The sequence below is a fragment of the Arachis stenosperma genome, chromosome 7 (genome assembly GCF_014773155.1).
Source record: "Arachis stenosperma cultivar V10309 chromosome 7, arast.V10309.gnm1.PFL2, whole genome shotgun sequence".
Classification (NCBI taxonomy): domain Eukaryota; kingdom Viridiplantae; phylum Streptophyta; class Magnoliopsida; order Fabales; family Fabaceae; genus Arachis; species Arachis stenosperma.
Window position 1 is genome coordinate 3,123,713 of NC_080383.1, and position 11,756 is coordinate 3,135,468.

Sequence of the window (11,756 nt, forward strand, 5' to 3'; positions counted from 1 at the left end):
GATGGTTTCAAGGAAGATATCTCTCTCAGCAAACCTACATCTAATGATGGAAAAGGGAGACAACACATGTCTATGAGAGATTTTTTTGCTTTTAGAATACAAGAGAGACTAGCAGATGGATCTCCATTGTTGTATTCAAGGAGGCTCTTCCAACAGTTCTTGGTGGATGCTTATTCAATGATTGAATCATCTAGATTGAATTATATACGTCATAATCAAGACAAATTTAGATGTGAAATGTACAAACGAATAAAAGATGCTGTTTTGAATGGTGAAACTACACCCTCATGTAAAGGGAAGCGAATTATACTACCTTCTTCATTTACTGGTGGTCCTAGGTATATGATACAGAATTATCAAGATGCAATGGCAATTTGCAAAGTTGTGGGTTATCCAGACCTATTTATTACATTTACATGTAATCCTAAATGGCCAGAGCTTGAAGATTTTTTGACAATAGAGAACTACGTGCAGAAGATAGACCAGACATGGTTTGCAGGGCTTTTAAGGTGAAGTTGGATTGTCTTATCAAGGACATCAAAGCAAATCGCATTTTGGGAGGGTTAGTGCAGGTGACTCACTGACTATACTCCAAATTATATTTTTTTAGCAACTTTATTTTACACCTGTTTATAAATATAGGGTTAATTTTGATATGCAGAACCTGAAAAATAGAGATATTTTTCTATGAATATAAACCTTTTATTTGAGCAAGTTATATGTCTTTTGCATTAAAATGTGATCATATTGAAAGTGAATAGAGTGCTTTAGAGCAGTTTAGATGCAGTCACATGTTAATTTATTAATGAGTGATGATTTTTATCCATTTCATAGCTTATAATAATGAGTCATTAGCTATTAGATAAACAATCATTATACCAAGTAAAGGCTGACATAATAAATTTTTATATTTTTAGTGGTGTACACGATTGAATTCCAAAAACGCGGATTGCCTCATGCCCACATACTAATTTTCCTACACCCAGATGATAAGTATCCCACTGGAGAAGAGATAGACCAGATTATTTCAGCTGAGATTCCAGATAGAGAAAAAGATCCTGTTTATTTTGATGCCGTTGAAAAACATATGATGCATGGTCCATGTGGCAATTTTAGAAAACAATCACCGTGCATGGAAAATGGAAAATGCATAAGGCACTTTCCAAAAAGATTTGTTGATGAGACAACAGTTGATGAAGATGGCTATCCATTATACAGGCGCAGAGATGATGGGAGGATTATTAATAAAAGTGGTGTTGATCTCGATAACCGTTACGTAGTCCCACATAATAGGTTTTTGCTGCTGAGGTATGGTGCACACATTAATGTTGAGTGGTGTAATCAATCGAGATCAATTAAATATTTGTTTAAGTATGTGAATAAAGGGAATGATCATGTAACTACTACATTTTACAAAAGTGTTGGTGAAGACGTAGAAAGTGATGAAATCGATGAGATTAGTATGTACTATGATTGTAGATACATATCTCCATGTGAAGCAGTTTGGAGGATTTTCGGTTATAGCATTCACTATAGAGATCCTTCAGTCGTTAGGTTGGGGTTTCATTTGCCGGATGAGCAAAATGTGATATTCAAAGACCATGACAACTTAGATGAGGTAGCTAGAGAGGCTTTGGTAAAGGAATCTATGTTTCTTGGTTGGTTTGAAGCAAATAAAGAATATCGAGAGGCTAGGTCCCTAACATTTGCTGAGCTTCCTACTAAGTTTGTATGGAAAGCCCAAGAACGGATATGGGTTCCACGAAAATCGCATGCAGTCATTGGAAGAATTTTTTTTGTGCCTCCTGGATCTGGTGAAATTTACTATTTAAGACTACTGTTGAATTTAGTCAAAGGCCCTACTTGCTATGAAGATATCAGAACTGTTGACGGAACTGTGTACTCAACTTTCAGAGATGCATGTTATGCACGTGGCCTTTTAGATGATGACAGAGAATATATTGATGCAATACAAGAAGCAAATAATTGGGGTTCCGGAGAATATTTGAGAAAATTGTTTGCAACACTTTTGTTTTCAAATTCTATGACAAGGCCAGAATATGTATGGGACAACACGTGGCATATTTTATCTGATGATATTCTACATAGGCAAAAGAGAATTCTTGACAATCCAGGTATTCTAAAGTTGATTTACCCCTAAGTTATCTGACATACTATTAATTTGTACATAATACAACTGGCCAATACATATTAATAGGTCGGATTAGGTTTATAATGTTGTTTTGGTTGTTTTATTACATTAGTGTTTGGTTAAGAAAATGTATTATAGAATAAAAGAGTGGTAATAGAGAATAAAAAGTTCTCATGATATAAAAATTTAGTTGAACAAAGTCTAATTTTTTTTGTAAATTAGGCATTAACAATGACTACTTCATACGAGACAGTAAGATTTTATGATCGAAAAGAAATTATTATCAACAATGTTTGTTCATATTTAGAATGTATACAATCAATATTAATGTAAAGAAATAGAAGGAAAAAGATATTTTACTCTGTATAACTACTCAAAAAGTTAAATTACCATTTAATGTGTTTATGAATATGAAATCATGTATATTGTAAAATGATAATAATTTGAAAAGTGATCTTGATAGTAGTTTCTTCTATGTGTTTTTACACATTTAACTCTCTCCATTACGTTGGTGTCTTTCACAGATTTAAGTTTAACAGAGCAGGAATTGAAGGATCTAACTCTTATAGATATTGAGAATAAATTGAAGACTTACAACAAGAGTCTAAAAGAGTTCTCTTCCATGCCATTTCCAGATATGGAAATGTGTTCCTCTCATTTGGTTTCAAGCGGCATCAATCGGTTAATTTCTGATGAGCAACAATATGATAGACACAGATTAGCTGATGAACATAGCCTTTATTTACAACAGCTGACAGATGAACAACACCATGTTTATGATAGGATTATGCAATCTGTCAATGATGGAGTAGGTGGTGTTTACTTTTTATATGGATATGGTGGAACAGGAAAAACTTTGTTTGGAAGACATTGGCATCAGGGTTAAGATCAAGAGGTCAAATTGTCTTGACGGTGGCTTCAAGTGGCATAGCTGCTTTGTTATTACCGGGTGGTAGAACAGCTCATTCAAGATTTGCAATACCACTTAATGTTGATGAGTTTTCCACTTGCAATATAAAACAGGGCACTGCATTGGCAGAATTGATCATAAAAACAAAACTTATTATTTGGGATGAAGCTCCCATGGTCAATAAGCATTGTATAGAAGCACTTGATAGGACAATGCGAGATTTATTGAGATTCAAGAATGTTCATAGTGAAGAGCAACCTTTTGGAGGGAAAACAATTGTGTTTGGTGGTGACTTTAGACAGATACTCCCTGTTATACCCAAAGGAAGCAGGCAGGATATTGTGAATGCGACTATCAATTCATCCTACATTTGGAATAGTTGCAACATGTTGAAACTAACAAGAAATATGCGGCTACAAGCGGATGATGCTAATGTACATTCGTCTGAGTTAAAGGATTTTGCAGAATGGATACTAAGCATTGGCGATGGTAAATGCGGGGAGTCTAAAGATGGAATTGATACAATTCAAATTCCCAATGACATTCTGATAAAAGAATGGGAGGATCCTATAGCTGCTATATGTAGAGCAATTTATCCCGAGATGTTTTGGCCTTCAAATTCTGTCTATGAAGTCGAAGATCGAGCTATCCTTGCCCCAACATTGCAAATAGTAGATGAGATTAACCGATACATGATGAGTTTAAATCCACGTGAATCACAAACATACTATAGTTCTGACAAAGCATGTCCAACAGAGCCATCTAATGAGTTAATCGCATCAATACACACTCCAGAATTTCTAAACACAATTAGGTGTTCGGGGATTCCAAACCATGAGTTGACAGTCAAGGTAGGAACACCTATCATGTTACTACGGAATATTGATCACTCGGCTGGATTATGCAATGGAACCCGATTGGTGATAACAAAGCTAGGAAAACACATTATTGAAGCTAAAAGCATGACAGGAAAGAATGCTGGTCAGAAAGTTTTTATTCCAAGGATGACCCTTAGTCCATCTGACCATAGAATACCATTCAAGTTTCAACGCAGACAGTTCCCTATAATGGTATCCTATGCCATGACAATTAATAAGAGTCAAGGACAATCCTTATCAAAAGTTGGATTGATTTTAAAGAAGCCTGTTTTTACCCACGGACAATTGTATGTGGCTATTTCGAGAGTTACAAATAAAAAAGGTCTTAAGATACTCTTATGTCATGAAGAAGAAAGGAGCAATGAGACAGATAATGTTGTTTTCAAAGAAGTGTTTAGGAATGTTTGACAAAGGCTATATGTCTGCCACATTTTATATCAAAGTTCATCTCAGGTAATTTATAGATTTGAAGAGTTTTATTTAAGCATTCTATATTATTTTGGATAGACTCGCCCAAATCACCACAAATTTCATATTGAACCACGCTATCTTTATATATTCAATTATTGATGTGCACTAATGAACATTTTTATCTTTAGGTGCCTGGTGTAAACAAATTAATTGAATTCACTTACTATTGTGTCAGGAGACAATTCAAAAAAGAGAGACGGAGAATGTTATGTCACGAGAGGTATTCTCCATTAGTTTCTAGAGATTGCAGTGGATAATTCTCAACATATTTTTGCTCTCAGCTTATATTTTAATAAGCTGAAAGATCAATTATTTTTTCATTATTTAAAAATTTCTGGAATTCGACATATTTTTTTGTTCTAATCATGATTATGATTTTCATGTTATTTGTAGCAAGTTTTTATTTGAATAGTGCATATACATATATACTAAAACAGTAACAATGTGATCAACTATAACAAGAAAAACACTACTCACAAATCAATTATTAGTCAGACTAAAACAAAATTATCACCTAAATCTGAAATCAATTATTAGTCAGACTAAAACAAAATTATCACCTAAATCTGAACTAATATATACATAACTAATAAAACACATAATTATTGTCCACAACACACAACAAAGATAACCCAATCCAATGCTCAAATAATATTATGAAACATCAAGGCATGAAAAATACAAGTTAAAAGATGAATATTATGAATCAGTAACATACCTGGTGTGCCAGTATAGTTCTCACCATGAGAGAAATGTAGTTAATGACAGCACCTTCTATCAAAATAACAATGTATTCCCACTGTTCCTCTTAATTATGTTGTAAAACAACACTATACACGCAAAGAAAATTTCAATTAGGCCTAAAAAATACACTCACACATGGATGTAACAACATTTAAAGAGAATTAGCAATAGAATCGTTATCCAGCGAGTTGCATTGATTAGTTGGCTGAAATCAATTTATTTAAAAATCATCTACCTTAAAACAAGCAATGACTATTTAAATATCAACATTTATAAATATGATAAATAAACATTTCAAATTTAAAAGTGATTATTTACACTTCAAAGTTACAATAAATTTATCCAGATGATAAGTTTTGGCAAAATATCATTACAAAACCATCTCTATGTAAAATTGTATTATTTTACATGGAAGCAATATCTCTAAAAAATCTCTTACATTATCAGTTGTTTGAACATATGAGATTTCACAAATTGGATGAAGCTAAATAGAAACATAGAAGCATATAAAAAGGCAAATAGATAAAAGTATGCAAAACAATTAAGCCAACTGCCATTATCATGTATAACAGATAAAAAGGCAAATCAATAAACATATAATCATACAATTGTAATAAAAACTATCAACTATACTCACGAAAAAACATCATGTTCTTATATTGTTTACTTTTTAATTACCTCATAGTATGAAGCTTCTGTCATGAGTGGTCACCACTTTGTTAACAAAACTTTATCTACAATCTTGCCAATTTTCATCTAAATATCATCCTATCCACCATTGTCAGGAGCAGGACTCTCCACACAAATTAAGAGGGAAACACGTAATAAAAGTAAAAAAAAAATTATATAAAATTTACAGAAACATTAACAATAAATTTAATTTAATTTGTTAAATTTAAAGATGGAGGCATAATCTATTAATTTAAACAGATCAAGTTATGCAGGCACATTTTGAGAATCTCACTAACTTACTTATAATCTGGTGAAGAAGTAGATCGACGCAAATCCCATAACCAACCCGTCAAATTCATCAGTATGATCTATAAATCTGCAATATCTCTGCATCAGATAAACTATGTTAGTGAAAACCAACATGTGTAAAACTAAATCTATTCAACAGAAACCCAATTTGAAAAATCAAAAACAAAAATAATATAATTTGGTGATCTTCGAAAAAAAGATACACCTGTTATTATTAGAAATAGAACGCTCTTATAATCGGAGACTCTCAAATCAGATCTCATAAGTACCTTTATATTTCAGATGGCTACTCATGGGGTAAGCTACAAATCTCCTGTGGAATTATGGCGGATGGCATGGTAAAAAAATTGCAGAAATTGCATCATCAGCTGCACCGTTATTAGCACCGTCAACACCATCAACGATAATCCTTTCCTTGACAAGGTCAACAACTCCAAGAAGGAGAAGACCACTGGTGACAAGAAAGTGATCTATTTCTCTTGATTTTTCTTAATGCGTGTAATTAGTGAGGAGAACTTCTGATCTAAATCCACTAAGACTCAAGAACTATAGTTCCTGATCTGATCCAGCTTTCTAACTCTTGAGCATTCCAAATTCCCAACTCTCCTGACTGTTTAATATTCTAACCTATTAAAAGTTGCATCTTTTTTTTGATTGGTGAAAAGTTAGGTGCCAATTTAAATTTGAATGGTAGTAATAGTAAATGTGTGTATATCTGTATATACAAGTGGGAGTGGAAGAGAGAAAGATACGTTTTTTTATTATTATTAAAATGTTTTATTCATGACAATAAGTTTGAAAATGATTTTTAAGCGGGAGTTATGATCTTCTCTAATTCAATTAGTATATATAGTATTATAATAAATTTAAATATTTAGTTCACCAATTATTAGAAAGTTATAATATAGTTATCAAACAAAAAAAATAAATTAAAAAAATTAAAATATATTTTTTATTTTTAAAATATGTAAATTTTTTTAAAAAGATTTTATTTTATTTTAATTTATTTTTATCTCAACAATTTTTAATTAACATTAAATATATTCTTAATTACTATTTTTTTATTAAATTTTGAACTAATTTAACAAAAAATTAACAAAAATAATTCTTAACACAAGTTAATCAAATATGGTTGTTGTTTATACCCTGACCCAATGTTAAGGGCCCAGGTCCAATCGAAAGGCCTGATCCAATAGATTAAGCCTAGCAAAGCGCCCACCTCCACTTAAGAAGTCGGTGTCAACCACGACTTAGTATGAAGAAGTCGGTTATGAGATCAGCTGGCAGATAATCACTCATTCAAATGAGTAACCGACCCTAAAATCTCTCTAACCACTTCATAAAGCCATATCTTAACCTCCCTAAGATAATGGGACGGTTACTATCCTAAAGATACGGCACTACTCCAACGGTGGTTATTGGCTCACCACTATAAATACACTGACACCCCTCAGGTATCTCTAAGTCCAATACTCTCTAAGACCTGCTTACATCCTTGCTAACTTAGGCATCGGAGTGTCCTTGCAGGTACCACCCCCCATTCACACGCGAGCACAAGTCGGACGGAGCCTCCCGAGTTGCGGACCTACCCGGAGTTCTCCTCCATTATACACTTGGGCCGCCAAACGCCATTCGTCGTATTAATCTCCGGTTACCTACCGTAACATTGGCGCCGTTGCCGGGGACCCGCGAGATCATCCCTCGATGGCAGATAGATCCCACGAAGAAGGCCATGTCGAAACAGATTCTGAGCAAGAGAATCTAGACATGGGCAATGACAATGAAGACACAGCCCAACATCAAGACAATGATCAACACAGAGAGGGTACCTCCGGAGTAAAGAATCCGAAGGTAAATTCCTCAGATGGGCGTGAATCAGAAAAAGGCGGACCAGCTCACCTAGCTGAACTAATGGGATTGGTCCATAGCCGCCTGGAGCAATTGGAACAAGAGCGGGAGAGGCAAAAGGAAACCGAAAGGTACCTTAAAGAAGAGATGGAACGGCGAAAAGAGTTAGAAAGAAAACTCTTGCAGCTAGAATCCTCCCTCAAGAACTCCCGCGATGAAGGAGAAGATCAACTCCCAGGTGGAGAAGATCCTTTCAGCGAGGACATAATGAGGGCAAAAGTTCCAAGGAACTTCAAAAGCCCTGATATGGACCTCTATGATGGAACTACGGATCCAAAGCATCATCTTAGCAACTTCAAAAGTCGGATGTATCTAGCTGACGCCTCCGACGCTACGAGATGCAAGGCTTTCCCGACCACTTTATCGAAAGCAGCGATGAAGTGGTTCGATAGCCTTCCCCCAAGATCCATCACTAGTTTTGAAGACCTCTCAAGGAAATTCTTGATGAGGTTCTCAATCCAAAAAGATAAGGTAAAACATGCACCGAGCCTCCTGGGAATAAAACAGGAGGTCGGAGAGTCTTTACGAGCCTATATGGAAAGGTTCAACAAGGCATGTTTAGAGATCCAAGACCTGCCCACAGAGGCAGTAATAATGGGGTTAGTCAACGGACTTAGAGAAGGCCCCTTCTCACAGTCCATATCTAAAAGACACCCCGTTTCTCTAAGTGATGTACAAGAAAGGGCCGAAAAGTACATCAACATGGAAGAGAATGCAAAGCTAAGAGACCTGAGTTCGCGACCTGGACCCACTTCCTCCTCTAGGGAGAGAGAAAGGGAAGTCAAGAAGAAGGAAGAGCTCGGTCTCGAGAGGCCCAGGAAGTACCACTCTTATACTCCTCTAAAGACTTCTATAGTGGACGTATACAGAGAGATTTGCAACACTGAAGGCTGCCACCCCCAAGACCTATTAAAAATAAAAAGGGGAAGTCGCAGCGAGTATTGCGAGTACCATAAAATATATGGTCACTCCACCAACGACTGTTACGACCTCAAAAATGTGATAGAAAAGCTGGCTAGAGAAGGTCGGCTTGACAGATATCTCATGGAGAGGTCGGACACCCATGGAAAGAGAAAGCGAGATGATATGGACAGGAGAGATCCTCCACCACAGACCCCTGAGAGACACATCCACATGATCTCAGGAGGATTTGCGGGAGGCGGAATCACCAAATCTTCTCGCAAAAGACATCTGAAAAGAGTCTACCAGGTCGGGGATGAGACGCCCGACCTCCCCACTATATCATTCACAAAAGAAGATGGGCAAGGGATAATCCCCGGGCATGATGATCCCGTGGTGATAACTATGATCCTAGCCAACGCCCATCTCCACAGAACCCTAGTAGACCAAGGAAGCTCGGCGGACATCCTTTTCAAGCCCGCCTTCGACAAGCTAGGGTTAGATGAAAAAGAGTTGAGAGCTTACCCCGACACCCTATATGGGTTAGGGGATACGCCAATAAAGCCACTGGGATTTTTACCCCTTCACACCACCTTTGGAAAAGGGGAAAAATCAAGGACTCTGAGCATAGACTTTATAGTCGTCAATGAAGGGTCAGCCTACAATGCCTTAATCGGCAGAACTACCCTTAATCGCCTTGGAGCAGTGGTATCAACTCCTCACCTCTGCATGAAATTCCCGACTCCAGGGGGAATAGCCACGGTGAGGGGAGATCAGAAATTGGCTAGGAAGTGCTATAACGAAAGCCTAAATCTGAGAGGAAAGGGCAAAGAAGTCCACACCATAGAGCTAGGCGGTGCAAGGACCAGAGAAGAGCTGCGACCTCAACCGGGAGGAAAAACCGAGGAAATACAAGTCGGAGAGGAGAAAGGAAAAAACACTTATATAGGAGCCTGATGCGCTATAAACTGAGTATAGCTACGATTAAGGAAATTGCACGATCGGCAAAATTCCTTCCGGCAAGTGCACCGGTTATCGTCAAGTAAAAACTCACAATAGAGTGAGGTCGAATCCCACAAGGATTGGTTGAATGAGCAATTCGAATTAGAAGTTTGGTTAGTTGAGCGAAATCAAGAATTGGATGTGAATTGCATAAAGTAAATTGGCGGGAAATGTAAATTGCAAGGAAATGAAATTTGCAGAATCTTAAATTGCGAGAAATTAAGTGCTAAAAGTTAAATTGCTGAAAGTAAAGGGAATTGGGGGTGATTGCATGAATTGAAATTGCAGAATGTAAATAGAAAGTGTAGATCAGAAATGGGGAGTTCATTGGGTCAGGAGATATTGAAATCTCCGAATCAAAACATTTTCATCTCTTCCTCAACCAATGCATTCATTGAATCTTGCTTGGCAATCTTATATGATTGGATCCCAATTCCTTGGCTCACCAATTCTCTCTAAAACAAACAAATTTCCAATCCCTTGGTTTAAATGTTCATAAGAAGAGATGATGCTCGATCACTGATTATACCACAGTTTCATGAACCACAATTTGGTAGGATTACATGTCACAATATCCATCCAAACCCCAATTCAATTCACTGTGAGAAAGCTTCTCTAGCATGAATCCATCATTCCTTTCCCAAGGTTCCGAAGGATTCCAATTATGGGTAGTTTCTTTCCCAAGACAACTACCCAATGGAATTAGATCGAGAAGCTTTCTAACAAAATTCAAGAGAAAAGATTGAAGAAGATAAAAACTATTATTGATTCATTGAATTACAATAGAGCTCCCTAACCCAATGAAAGGGTTTAGTGAGTCATAGCTCTGAATTCAATTCCAAAGAGTGAAAACTAGCAAAAATGATAAAAGTTGCAGAGTGTAAAAAGTCCCCCTCAGGGGCTGGATTCCCCTTCAATCCCCTCTAATTCCTCCCTCAAATGCAGAAACTAAGGCCTTTTAAATAGGCTCCCTAAATTACAAATGAATTGAAATTAAAAGCAAATTACATTCAAATGAAATAAACTATTCTAGATGATTCTTGTGGCCTTGATTTGGTGTTGTTGATGGGCCTTGCTTGCTTGAAGGGTAGAGTGACATAATTGATCCAAAAGGATAATGATCCATTAAACTACACTCAAACGAAGCAACCCAGGAGTGTACATAGTCGAACACGTTTAACCTCCAGTTTAAGGTTAAACTGGAGGTTAAACTTGGAAATGAAGAAAGCACACCCTGGAGGCAATTTGGGTCGACCACGTTTAACCTCCAGTTTGAGGTCAAACTGGAGGTTAAACTTGGAATTGAAGAACACACCCTGGAGGAGAAAAACCATCGAACACGTTTTAACCTCCCTTTCTTGAGTCGTCACTTTGTTCTCTTGTCAACCTTGCCAATTTGATGCCAAATATAGACTATTATACATCGTTGGAAAGCTCTGGATGTCTACTTTCCAATGAAACTAGAAGCGCATCATTTGGAGTCCTACAACTCGAGTTATACTCCATGGAAGGTGAAGAGGTCAGCTGGCCTGATTGCATGTTGGTACTATGCTCTTCTATGCACATTACGGGGCTGTTTTCTCCCTCAATTTTTAGTATCCACCATGCATGCCATATATGCTTGGAAAGCTCTAGATGTCTTCTTTCCAATGAATTTTGAATCACCTCATTTGGAGTTTTGTAGCTCAAGTTATTTATGTTTGAAGAAGGCATGGTCAAGCTGTTCCATATAACACGTTTAAGCTCCTGGTGCCTTTCCTACTTCTGGCGTTTAACCTCCAGTTTGAGGTCAAACTGGAGGTTAAACGTG

General features: G+C 36.7%; 1 pseudogene; it reads left to right on the top strand.

The window, feature by feature from the left end:
• The first annotated feature begins 72 nt into the window (after nt 1–72).
• Nucleotides 73–4,348, top strand: LOC130940171 (uncharacterized; annotated as a pseudogene).
• The last annotated feature ends 7,408 nt before the right edge of the window (nt 4,349–11,756 follow it).